This window comes from Ascaphus truei, chromosome 14, assembly GCF_040206685.1.
Source record: "Ascaphus truei isolate aAscTru1 chromosome 14, aAscTru1.hap1, whole genome shotgun sequence".
In the NCBI taxonomy this organism is placed as follows: domain Eukaryota; kingdom Metazoa; phylum Chordata; class Amphibia; order Anura; family Ascaphidae; genus Ascaphus; species Ascaphus truei.
Genome location: NC_134496.1, coordinates 40,805,586 through 40,818,699, shown reverse-complemented (window position 1 = coordinate 40,818,699; position 13,114 = coordinate 40,805,586).

Genomic DNA, 13,114 nt, shown 5'->3' with positions numbered 1-13,114 from the left:
GTGCACCTGAGCTGAAATTTCTAAATGGAAAATAAACGTTGAAGTCTTGAAACAGGAATCCTCAGATTTTGTACAGGGTTTGGGGAGTGGTACAAAATTTATGAAAAAGCACCAAGATACGCCCTTGTCTCACTCATGATGCAACTAAAATCCTAATCCACTCTCTCATTATGCCCCACCTCGATTACTGCAACCTTCTCTTCATTGTCATTCCCCTTGTCCACCTCTCTCAACTCCAATCCATGCAAAATGCTGCATCTAGACTCGTCTACCTCACTCACCGCTCCACTTCTGCTGCTCCACTGCGCATATCGCTACACTGGCTTTCCATAGCCTTTAGAATTACATTTAAAACCTTAGTAATGACTTACAAAAGTCTCAACAACCCCCTTACATCTCAGCCCTCATCCACAAATACATAGCTACACGCCCCCTACGTTCTGCCCACGACATCCACCTTTCCTCCCACCTTATTACCTCCTCTCACTCCCACCTGGGAGACTTCTCCCGTGCTGCCCCCTATCTCTGGAATTCCCTACCACGCATCATCAGATTATCCAGATGTTTAAAAACTCCCTGGAAAGTCATCTTTTCAAGGAAGCCGACTTGCCATACATCTAACATTCAACTCCTCTCCTCCGCCAACTCCATTTGGACCTGCTGTGCGGCTCGACCAATCTCCACCCTATGCAACAACACCCCCCCTGCCCCACCCCCAAAAACCCTTAATGGCTTCAGCTTTCAGAGATTGGACCATATTCCAACCTGAGCCACCCCTTATCTTACAATGAGCAGCCACCTTCCCTTCTTGTTTCAATGTTGTCCCTCATTCCCTCTAGACTGCAAACTCTCACTAGCAGGGCCCTCATTACCTCTCTGCACCTGTGTGTGCATGTTTGTCCTCACATGCACGTAACTGTTCATGTTTTTTGTAATATACATAACTCTGTGCCCCATTGTACCACGCTGCGCCATATGTTAGCGCTTCCCAAGTAAACAATAATAATAGTGAGTTTAGCAATGGAGCATCATTCAGTTGGGTTGTCAACGGCGCTAATTAACTCCCCCGATTTTTGTGTTATCAATGCATTGCAAGATGATAAGTGACCTGTGTTCTTTTTCATTTTTCTAACGCTTGTGTTGATTGCAAAATCAATTACTATGAGCATTCTAACAAAGATCCCACTCGTTATTTCAGCAATCATACTTTATTTCATAACATATACAGGAGGCGAACAGATATTATTCAACTGACTCCAGAGGAGGAGATTTATTGAAATTTGCAGTAAGGCAATTATGCACCAAGATGTCCTTAGCTATTATGTTGTGTAATATTGCCATCTACTGCACAACCCTCCACGAACACTCAGCATGGCAATACTATTCCCCTTAAATTGAGCATGATAGCATCTTAAATAGAGCTATTCCATTTTAGTAATTTGAAGATATGTAAACATTGCAAGAGGAGATTGCTTTGCCCTCACCGCTTTAAGTATTGAAGCGTCTCTCCAATCTGTTAGACATTTTGCTATCAGATCATGGCCGAAATAAAGGATTAGGGACCCTCACCCTTTCTTTGAGTCCGTAAAATCTATTTCCTCAAGAAAAAATGTGTCCAAAACAATACTATATTTTCTAATAAATAACTGAACATTGAATTACAAATGTCAAAGAGACCGGTGTGCAGAATGTTAAAGATTTATCATGCACAGAATGTGCTTCAATGTGTCTCGGATAATTTAATTGAGTAGTATTAGAAGTCTTGCCAAGTCCCTGTGAATTCTAGAAATAGGTTAGCATTCCGTTGGGAATCTCTCATAAGAATCCTAGCCTTGAAAGGCTTAGTTATGTTCTATAGTGTGTTCCCATAGGAACCATGTGAGGTCTACAGAGACTATACTTAGTGTCCATGCTTTATAGTGCAGATTATATATGAAGGTTAATTGTGCAAGTGTGCGTTTTCTAGTGCAGGTTTTCAAATCAATTAAACGACTCATTATACAGAGGAGGGAATGTATGAAAGTTATTGGAGTTAAAGCAACTAGTCAACAGGTCATGTGAATGAAAAGTGCTTGATCATATTTTACACAAAGTAATGGCCACTTCCTTATTAAATAAAATTAAGGATCCCAACAGAGCTAGAAATAATTCTCCCGTCCCCCTTTTCTTTAACCCAAGAAGCTCTCCGGTTTAACTCACAAATGTCATCTGATCTTGCAAGGTATGTCCCATGTAGAGATTTTTTTTGCGGATTTGGATCCACATTAGATCGAGATTGGTTCACGGATTTCCACTGATCAGTCTCCAAAAGAGTGACCTGTCTTTTTTGGGGGAGATTGAAGGTTTCTATCACTGACAATACAAATGGCGGATTTAATAATCCATGGTCAAATCATTAAAAATCCGCACTCAGATTAAATTCAAGGGAGTGAGATCTCTTTCTCTTTATCCCCCTCTCCGCGGATTAATACGCGCGTGGATTTTTAACAATTGTGGAATCCATGGATCGTATTCTTAAAAATCCATCCAGATTGTATCCAGTGGCGCTTTTGGATTCATCCATATGGGTTGAAACTGGAACAATTCATCAATGGATTTGACGGATTTTGAATGGAAAATCCAGGGAACAGATTTTGACAGTTTTACCCATCCATAGTCACCTGTCACTTCGGGCAAATGTGTATAGATATAAAAATGCTCTGTAGAATATGGGAAAGCTCATGGAATATTTTTAGCTCACTTCCCTGTTGAATTGTAGTCTGGATTAGATACAGGTCGGTCAAGATTCCTTACAATAACCTCATACAAATTACCGGGGACTGAGTGCTGCTATTACTTTAATTACAAAGAGAAGCAGAAAGTGTAGCATGTTCCTTCTTAGGCTGCGGTTATAGTGCTAGCAACGCGACGTCGCCCGAAAACAAATGCATTGTCGCCGCTGCGTGCACTTATAGTAAGCGCGACAGCGACAAAGTGATGGGGCGAAGCAATTTTTGGAAGCCGGGAATATTTGATTTTTCAGGGGCTGTCGCATCATGTGACAGCTCCTGAACCAATCAATGCCCTGGTCGCCGGCAACGCCGCCACAAAGCGAAATACAACTTTCACTAGCGGCGATGGCACACGTCGCGTTGCCGTCGCTGGCACTATAGGCGTGGCCTCAGAGATGCAGACGTTAGTAGACCATTTTATTATAAAAGTGGGCATATTTCATAAATTATTTCTTCATACATAAATACCCCAAAAATTAAATGAGAAAGGGAAACAAAATACTTTATTGGGTTTGTGCTCTTGCATCTAAATTAAAGTTCCTGGCAAGAAAAAATAGAGGAATGACCCCTAGTGATGCTGACCAGGCTCTTTGATAAAGCGTGGGTGAACACGCGAAACGCGTAAGAGTGTTCTCTTACTGTTTTTAACGTGCCTTCAATACATTTTTGCACCTAGTTCTTTTTGCAGTACTGGTCTAATTTTTCCAACAGCAGTTGCACCGCCGTCCACAACCATTGCATAAATTAAAGTTCCAACTGGAACGTGACATATGAAAAAGACGCTTGTGAGGTTTTGAAAGCGCTATGCACCTTAATAAATCTATAAAAACAATTAAGAGATTTCACAACAAACAATTATGTTTTACATATCGACTAAAAGGTTCTGAATATGGAAAGGCTAAATAATTTGCACACAAATGCAACAGATTTGATGTAATTAAGGTTACTTAACAATATGGAGTGCAAGTAAATTGCGGGCACCTGCAGCTAAAGCGTTAAATCTATAGGAAAACATAATCTGCTGCTTGGAGTTTACGGAAATTCTTGTGATAACTGCACATTTCCAACCTGTTAACATGGCAATCTGCTGCCTAGGCTGGGGTCACTAAAAGGCGATACATCAGTGATAATATTTGTCTTCACTTAGAATCATATATGCACCATAGCTAGCTGTGTGTTACTCACCTAATTTGTCTGTGGGAGTTTGTAGATAAGAGGTTGAAACCTATCCCAGCTTTATATTGCATAGTTACATAGAAAATAACCAGCCTCACAATGATGAGACCCAAAAGGTCGAAACAGCTGTCTGTGAGTAGGTTTACTGGCTATGTACTTCTTTTTACCCAGGCTGTTCTGAAAGGGGTGTAATGCGGTAGGCGTATGCTTATAGGGCTCCATGTTAAAATGAATTAGACGAAAAAGGTGACAGTTCTCATTTGCATGTAATTTCCCAGAATCCCTAGCTGCAATGGAAGCACTGTATGCAAAGACATAATGGGAGAAGCAGAGTTGCAGACCTGTCCGAGGCATGTGAATGTGCTCACACGTGCTATTTTTATTAGATAAATCTGCAGTACAGGCATACCCCGCATTAACGTACGCAATGGGACCGGAGCATCTATGTAAAGCGAAAATGTACTTAAAGTGAAGCACTACCATTTTCCCACTTATTGATGCATGTACTGTACTGCAATCATCATATACGTGCATAACTGATGTAAATAAGGCATTTGTAACAGGCTCTATAGTCTCCCTGCTTGCGCACAGCTCGGGTACAGGTAGGGAGCCGGTATTGCTGTTCAGGACGTGCTGACAGGCACATGCGCGAGCTGGCGTTTGCTTATTGGGCGATATGTCCTTACTCGCGAGTGTACTTAAAGTGAGTGTCCTTAAACCGGGGTATGCCTGTAGTCACTATCCACCTGCAAATTTTAAATATTGCTACCATGGAGAAATGTAATAATAATCATTACCGTACCCTTTGTCAGGAGTTACTTCAGTCTTTATTCTACAACTCCCCATCCCCTCAGTAGGGGATGTTACATTATGGCGAAGTTGTGTTAGGGATGCAAGAGAACGGACTGTATTACCTTTTTAGTAGGACTTAGGAGCTGGGTAGACCCTTGGATTTTACTTCGGATGATATGCCCTTAGTGAATGGGATATTTTCAGATGTAGCCCCTTTATTCAATTATTGACACTTAGTGAAATGCAGCCTAAGTCTCAGTCTACACTACGCTGGGCTATTTAACGTGGCATTAACGCGGTAGGTGGCCATGTGATAATTTAATGCTGTAACCGCTTTTACCAATGATGTAGGACCAGTGGCGTATTAACAAATCCACCGCACTTGGGCACTTACCTGGTGCCGTGCTCCACCTTCATCAGCATCATTGGACGCTGTAACATCACCTTACCATAGCAACGTGGCGCAGTTTGATGTCACATTGCCATGACAACATGATGCCATGTGACGAATATCATTTGACGCCGCAACTCTGAAGAAGAAGGGTGGTATGAAGGAAAAGGTAAGAACTTTACTGGCGCCCAACGCTCTCCCCAGGCAATCAATTGGGAAGAGAGTGGGGCCTCTGTATGTGGGGGGGAGGGGAAAATTTGCCACCCTAGACCTGGACCTATCGAACCAAATGGGAAATCCGCCACTGCGTAGGATGTTCAATTCCCCAGACATATTGCACCATATTGCTGCTTTAACGCTTACAGTATGACCTTAGTAAATAGGACGATGAATACAATTGGCGTAAGTAACACCAATTGTTTTCCTTGATCAGCCTTTAATGAATTACCCCCAAAGATTTACATTCTGATTGGATTACTGACTGAATTTATTTTGTTTGTAATGTAAGCCTCCTTGCCAGACCCTAAAGGAGGTTACATCAGATGAACTATATACATGGCAGTGCTCAGTCTCTCATACATGTCAGGGTGCTGGGTGGGTGGAGGCTGGGCGCAGATGTGCAGATAGAATAAGGATGGGCGCCAGGAACCTTTTTAGTACAAAGAGTTTTATTCACAACCATTGATAATACCCTACATACAAAATGTACTTCACTTCAGACATTAACTGGTGGCAAATAATATGGTTACTCCCCTGGTAGCTCTCACTCCTACACTGGGGAGGTACTTTTGTCCCTTAGTATTGGTTAGATTGGCAATCTCATGTATAGCATCAATAAGGTCCCATCAAACGTGCCTCTGTGGTACACTCTGCTTCTCAGGGATCAGTCATCCGATCACTATGTGATATTGTATTGCCTACCTAATCCATGCATATTGGATCGGGGGTTTACTTAGGACCTCCCGGTAGGGCCGATTCGATTATGCTCCAGAGATACAACTCTGGGAACTCCCTGCTGAGCACATAATAATAATAATAGTTTGTTCTTTTATGTAGCGCCTTACAGAGACATTTTTGCAGACTCAGTCCCTGCCCCGTGGAGTTTACAATCTATGTTTTTATTGCCTGAGGCACAGGGAGATAAAGTGACTTGCCCAAGGTCACAAGGAGCTGACACTGGGAATTGAACCAGGCTCCCCAAACTTAGTGCCAGTCAGTGTCTTTACTCACTGAGCCGCTCCTTCTCCTTCTCAGCACATACCTACTCTACCAGAATGAGAATTACTATGGCCATTGGGCTAGGCTAGCTATATGGGGCACATTCCCTAACTGAAAACAATAAAGGTGACAGAACATCCTTACTACACATAACTATAACCATAAACCTACATACATGCCTCACTGTGAGGCCCCTCCAACTGCCACTCTCAGGTAGCCTGGTTCTAGAACATTGGGGGCAGCTACATATGCCCTCCCATTCCTTATGATGTCATCACTGGTCACGGGACATACTGGGGAGTGGCTATCTCTTCTGCATAGTCATCCTACATCAGATGCTGAAGAGGGGAATAACCTGAGTGATCCCACACAGTTAACCCATTAAGGCTGTTAACCCCTTCTACTAACTAGTAGTCCTCCAAAGAGGGGGGGGCTACTCTAACTTCTACTTATATGTTCAAGCTTTAAAGCCACTGATTGAGCCACCTGCACTGAAGCAGGGATGTCCTGAAAACCTGACCTGCTGGTGGCCCTTCTGGACTGGAGTTGGTTACTCCTGATTTACAAGGAGAAGATCCACATGCATTGGAGTGTCTAGAAAATGTTCATCCTACAGTAGAGGCAACTCTTATTCTAACAAAAACCAGTGGCAATTCCCCAAAAAACCCAGGAAACACCCAGGTACATTCTGAATACATGCCTTAAACTTTCCTTAAACTAGCCCCAGCATTTCTGCATTGATTAATGGCCTATCAGATTAACAGCGGGGGTCCCTGGCAGTCCCATTCAAACTGAATTGGACTGCCAGGGATCCCTGCTGTGTTAATCCTATGGGTTGTTAGTCAATGCAGAAATGCCTTAAACGTGCCTCAAACTAGCCCAGAACATACCCAGCACATACCCAGCACATACCCAGCACATACCCAGCACATACCCAGCACATACCCAGCACACACCCAGCACACACCCAGCACACACCCAGCACACACCCAGCACATACCCAGCACATACCCAGAATGTAACCCGGCTAGTTTACGGCAAATGTTAGAATAAACGTTGCCTCTACTGTACGTGTAACAATTATAACATATTCCCTGCTGTATGTAGTACAGCTTTCCGAGCCTCAACAATAGCAAATTAGTAGCATTTGCTTGCCACTTTTGGACAGGAATTAGTAACATATTGTATAAATCCCCTGCGTGATGACCTGCAGTTCAGGCTACCAGAGCTAGTAAACATTGAGATGAAATGTCTTAACATCAGTGGGTGTTCGCTGCTATAACAATGTGGTTTTTTTTTTACAGTCCACTGGCTGTCAGATAAGAGTGTTTGTAATGGAGTTTAGCTCTGAAATAAAAGGCAGTGAAATGAATGCCCATGATGAGCCCGGCTATCAAGCTGAAGCATTTCAGAGATAAGACACTTGGAAACACCAATGACACATTCAATCCACAGGTTGGAAACAAGCAAGCGTTTTACATTTGCAAAGTGTGATATGTCCCGTTTACTCTGATGGAATAAAAACAAAAATGGATGAGTTATTTGTAAACTGTTAGTGATTTTTTTCCAACAAGCAAATCCCTAAGATTCACAATTGACACAGAAACGAAGGACACTGTAGAGAGGGAAAGAGACTAGTCCAGTGGTCTGGCCACTAAAATGGTCTTGGAGTCAAGTGGTTCATTGGGTAAGTCACCTCGTCTTCTTGGAACTCAGGTAACACATGCAAATTATATAGCAAATTAAATATAGGTAATTAATATTTCCATCATTGGCTAGTTACAAATGATATCATTGGATGTATGTGGTATTTGTATGTACAGTATACCACTGCTATTAGCAACTAATATTGTCATTTGAAAAAGTGAGGATTTACAATGTTCTACATACTGTAATTGTGTTTTTTTTCACAAATACAGATCCTATCAAGGGAAGTTACTTCAATTTACCAATTTCAATCTGTTTTTGGTGTTGTTTTATGTATTATACACTGTATGAGCTGAGTTTCTGCAGATACATTTCACAAGGAAACTTTATGATGTTTTAGTCATTTTTAGAAACCCAGTGATTCATATTGATAAATAATTATTACTGTATGCACATGTACACATGTGCAATAGGTACAAGTTGATTACAGGGACTATTTAAGAACAGAGCAAGCACTCCGCCGCATTACACCACTGAGGAAGAGTGGACTCTCGAAACGCGTAGGGCTAGTCTTTGTTGGCCCTGCATGGCCCCATCAGTGCAGCGCATTGGGGCTGACATGCACAGAGAGCCTCTAGCTGAATTTGCTGATATCGGATCCAGCTCCAACACCTCTCGCAAGATCGTAGAGGGGAGCCTGCAGGAACGCCAGGAGGCTGAAGGAGAGATCTGCGCAGACACAGACACCTTTCAGCTCTGTACTTGTCACAACAACTCGCCGCCATCAGCTGGTCTGAGACGCGACACGCCGCAGGGACTGTCGAGGTGATTTGCCACGTAAGAGAAAGAATATTCTCCTAATATATCCACTGTGCATATCCTACCCGCATCCAGTAAGTAAGGCGCCAATTTTTCTGCAGTGGACAAGCACTGGACCTTCATATTGCAATATCCATATTGCTGTTTATATTGCATATTTTATATTGTCTGTTATTTTAACTTTTAATAAATGTACCTTCCCCTTTTGTCACGTACCTTTATTTTCACTTACCTCTGAGGCTTCTTTCCAGTACTATTGATACTGACACGTCATTCAACCGTATTACAGTATGCTATGTTTTGTCTTTTTATCTCATTTCATGTATTGGGAGCTCATCTAAATCAAATCCGTTTGGAATAACCAGGACATTGGTCTTCAACTAACATCCAACGGTTGTGTGATACATATGTATAGTCTTGGCTATACTGTACCGGGACTTTGATATCAGGTGCGATTATATTTTCTTTATTTTGCACAGTCACCCTCTGACATAGGTAGTCAGGTATATATACTTTTCAGGCAGCCGCCCAGCACTTATTTATTTGTAAATATTTGGGTTTTCTTTTTAAATATATTATCTTTTATCTCACTCACTTGTTAGCGCTACACTAATTCTCTTCTTTTGCAATTTACAGTACTAGAGGCAGTTTCTCCAGGAATCCTTAATGGTCATTTGAAAACTGTACCAAATGCAGAAGAATTTATTTTATCTGATCTCAGACGTGCTTTTAGAGAGGGTTGGGGTTCTTTACAATGCATCTGATCCCAGGCGCGCTATTAGAGAGAGTTGGGGTTCCGCAGAATTTCACAATAAAATGATAGGGTTCCTTAAAGCATCAATACTACTTTCCAACTTTTTTTAAAATTATTTTATATGTAAAGCATGTGACAATGTATAATTCTACATCCTTACTTTAGCTGGCAAACGTTTGATGCTCCTGTTATAAATCTGTCAAAATCCTGATTGTGTGGCTAACATAATGGCTGTTTCAGCTAAAATGTATCCTAATATTACTAAGGTAACATTATCTATTGTCACAGTTTACAGCTCAAACGTCTGGGAATATGTGCAAGATATTTTATCCCAAACCGGAAAGTGTTGCAAAGATCTTGCACTTCTTGGGATGTGGGTTAAACCCTGCTTTAGGCTGCGTCCACGTTGCCACTGACCGCGCTTGGCGCTTGGCACAGTCAGCACATCAATTTTAATTTGTCCGGCCACGCTCACGCGGCGCGCGCTTGTGAGCGTGCACACACACTCACAGGCACTGGGCGCTTGCAGAGACAAATTAAATTGACTTTGAGGCGCACTGAAGGGTCACATGATCTCCTCGGCCAATCAGCGCCTGTCAGTGTTTTGGCCACGCCCCACCGCTCACGCCGACAGATAAAGTTGCCGGACCCCCTAACGCTCATGCTTGTAGAGTTGATGACGTAACCACTCTCAAGCATGAGCGCGGCCTGCGGCACGGGGGACGCAGCCTTAGAAGTTGAAGGATGCATTTAAAGTCATTAAAAATAGCATTAAGAGTTTATTAATAATAATAATAAAAATGTAAAAACAGTCATTATTATCTAATACTACAGAACTGATTTTTTTTAAAAGATATAAGATTTCACATGTTTTTCTGTTTAACCAAAAGAAAGTTGAAAACCACTGATCTATAATGTGATAATGGGCCTATTTTGCTCAATTCTTTCCTTCAAGTTGTGCAAAACAGTCCACGAGATCTGAGGTTGTATAAACATCCCAAGTTTACAATCTGCAACAGAAGTAAGAAACTTAAATAGCAACTTCTTACATATGACACGGCAGAAAACAAGTAATGGAGCATTGTGACAAAACATAAGGGTGAAAGCCGCTAGCTAAAATGTTTTAGGAAGTGTTCAGCACCACTAATGATTACGAGAAGTGTTTTGATTATTTTTACTGACTGACTCATGGAATGGGACACAGTGGTTAATAGGTAGGGTATGACTTACTAAGAGTTCCGTTTGTACTGAAACACATGGTGTTCGTAGAAGGTGCGTCGTACATGTAAGCATCTCAGAACTGTCAGAGTTAAAAATAGATTTGTGAGTTGTGTGACAATGAATATGAGTTTTCCAAGTTGAACTTTGATCATTGTAAGTTGAATTGCTTCCTTTATGCTTTAACTTGTCAACAACACAATTATGCACAGAAGTTTCTTTATATTATCTGTGAGACCACATGCTGCAGGTCCTTTTTTGGATGGGGCATCGGAGGTGACCCTTGCCAATGAGAAATATTAAAGCAATAAATCAACGCTGTATTTACAACTTTCCTCGATTAGACAATGAATCATTTTATGTGCATCCTAAGGCGTCACATGTTCCAGTTCTTCCCAAGGGATCTGAAGACTGAATCTTTTATCATCCTGAACTTGAAAAATGGAGAAGAAAACTGTCACTTTCCTTGCTCACTGGTCATTGAAGCTCTATATCTTTTGTTTCAGCAAATCAACTTTCACCTTTTTTTTTCTTTGTATCACGAGATCCACCGCAGACAAATACACAAACTCATTAACTATTTACTGGTCTATAAAACATACAGAACACATGCAAGCTGATATTGAACCCCCAAAATAACCACAACATATATATATATATATATATATATATATAAGCATATAGGTGTCACAGAGGAGTGCTACTGAGCATGGCGATATATATTTAAAACCAGAGACAGAACATGAAACACAGACAGAGCTCAGTGCACATCCAGTGAAACCTATACACTGTACAGTGCCTAAATATATACAGCTAAACCCCGTTATAACGCGGGTCTCGGGGTCCACCCCGAGACCACCGCGTTACTAACGGGGTCGCGGGGGGAAAAAATGGCCGCCGCTTTAGCGCATATTCATCCCGCGGGACAGGAGATGGGAGCGGGCATGTCCCTCCACTCCCCGCTTCCCCCTGTCACCGCGGGACAGCCCGCGGGGCAGGAGATGGGAGCGGGGATGTCCCTCCTGTCCCCGCTTCCCCCTGTCACCGCGGGACAGGCCGCGGGGCAGGAGATGGGAGCGGGGATGTCCCTCCTGTCCCCGCTTCCCCCTGTCACCGCGGGACAGGCCGCGGGGCAGGAGATGGGAGCGGGGATGTCCCTCCTGTCCCCGCTTCCCCCTGTCACCGCGGGACAGGCCGCGGGGCAGGAGATGGGAGCGGGGATGTCCCTCAGGTCGCCGCTTACCTCAGATCCCTCCACGTGCCCGGTGCTCCCGCTGCCTGCATGGAGGTGGTAGCGGGGGGTTTCTTCTCCCCACCGCTGTCCCCGGTGCTCCCGCTGCCTGCGCGGGAGGAGGGGGGGAGCGGGTGGTGGTGCTGGTCGCGGCCTTTCCTCTGCTCCGACCCCACCCCCGTCTGTGTAGAGTGAGAGAGTGTGTGTGTGTATGTATAAATGGGAGAGAAAGTGTGTGTGTGTATATGGGTGTGTGTATGTGGGTGTGAGTGTGTGTAAGTGTCTGTGAGTGTGTGTAAGTGTCTGAGTGTGTGTGTGTAAGTGTGTGTGAGTGTGTGTGAGTGTGTAAGTGTGTGTAAGTGTGTGTAAGTGTGTGTAAGTGTGTGTGAGTGTGTGTGAGTGTCTGTGAGTGTGTGAGAGTGTGTGTGAGTGTGTGTGAGTGTGTGTGAGTGTGTGTGAGTGTGCGTAAGTGTGCGTAAGTGTGCGTAAGTGTGCGTGGGTGTGTGTGAGTGTCTGTGAGTGTGTGTGAGTGTGTGTAAGTGTGTCTAAGTGTGCGTGAGTGTGCGTAAGTGTGTGTGAGTGTGTGTGAGTGTGCGTGAGTGTGCGTAAGTGTGCGTAAGTGTGCGTAAGTGTGCGTGAGTGTGTGTGAGTGTGTGTAAGTGTGTGTAAGTGTGTGTAAGTGTCTGTGAGTGTGTGTAAGTGTTTGAGTGTGTGTGTAAGTAAGTGTAAGAGCCGGAGCAGGAGGTGAGCGGGAGGTGGGAGGTTTGACAGGGAGGGGGGGCATGGCTTGAGCGGAGGGACCCGCTACTCACCCCCCCCCTCCCTACACGGACTGCAGGAGGGAGCTGCTACTCTCCCCCCCCTCCCTCCACGGGCTGCAGGAGGGACCCGCTACTCTCCCCCCCCTCCCCGGACTGCAGGAGGGAGCTGCTACTCTCCCCCCCCTCCCCGGACTGCAGGAGGGAGCTGCTACTCTCCCCCCACTCCCTCCACTGGCTGCAGGAGGGACCCGCTACTCTCCCCCCCCCCCCCTCCCTCCACGGACTCGGGCTGGAGCACTCATACATACACACATACACACATACACACACACACAC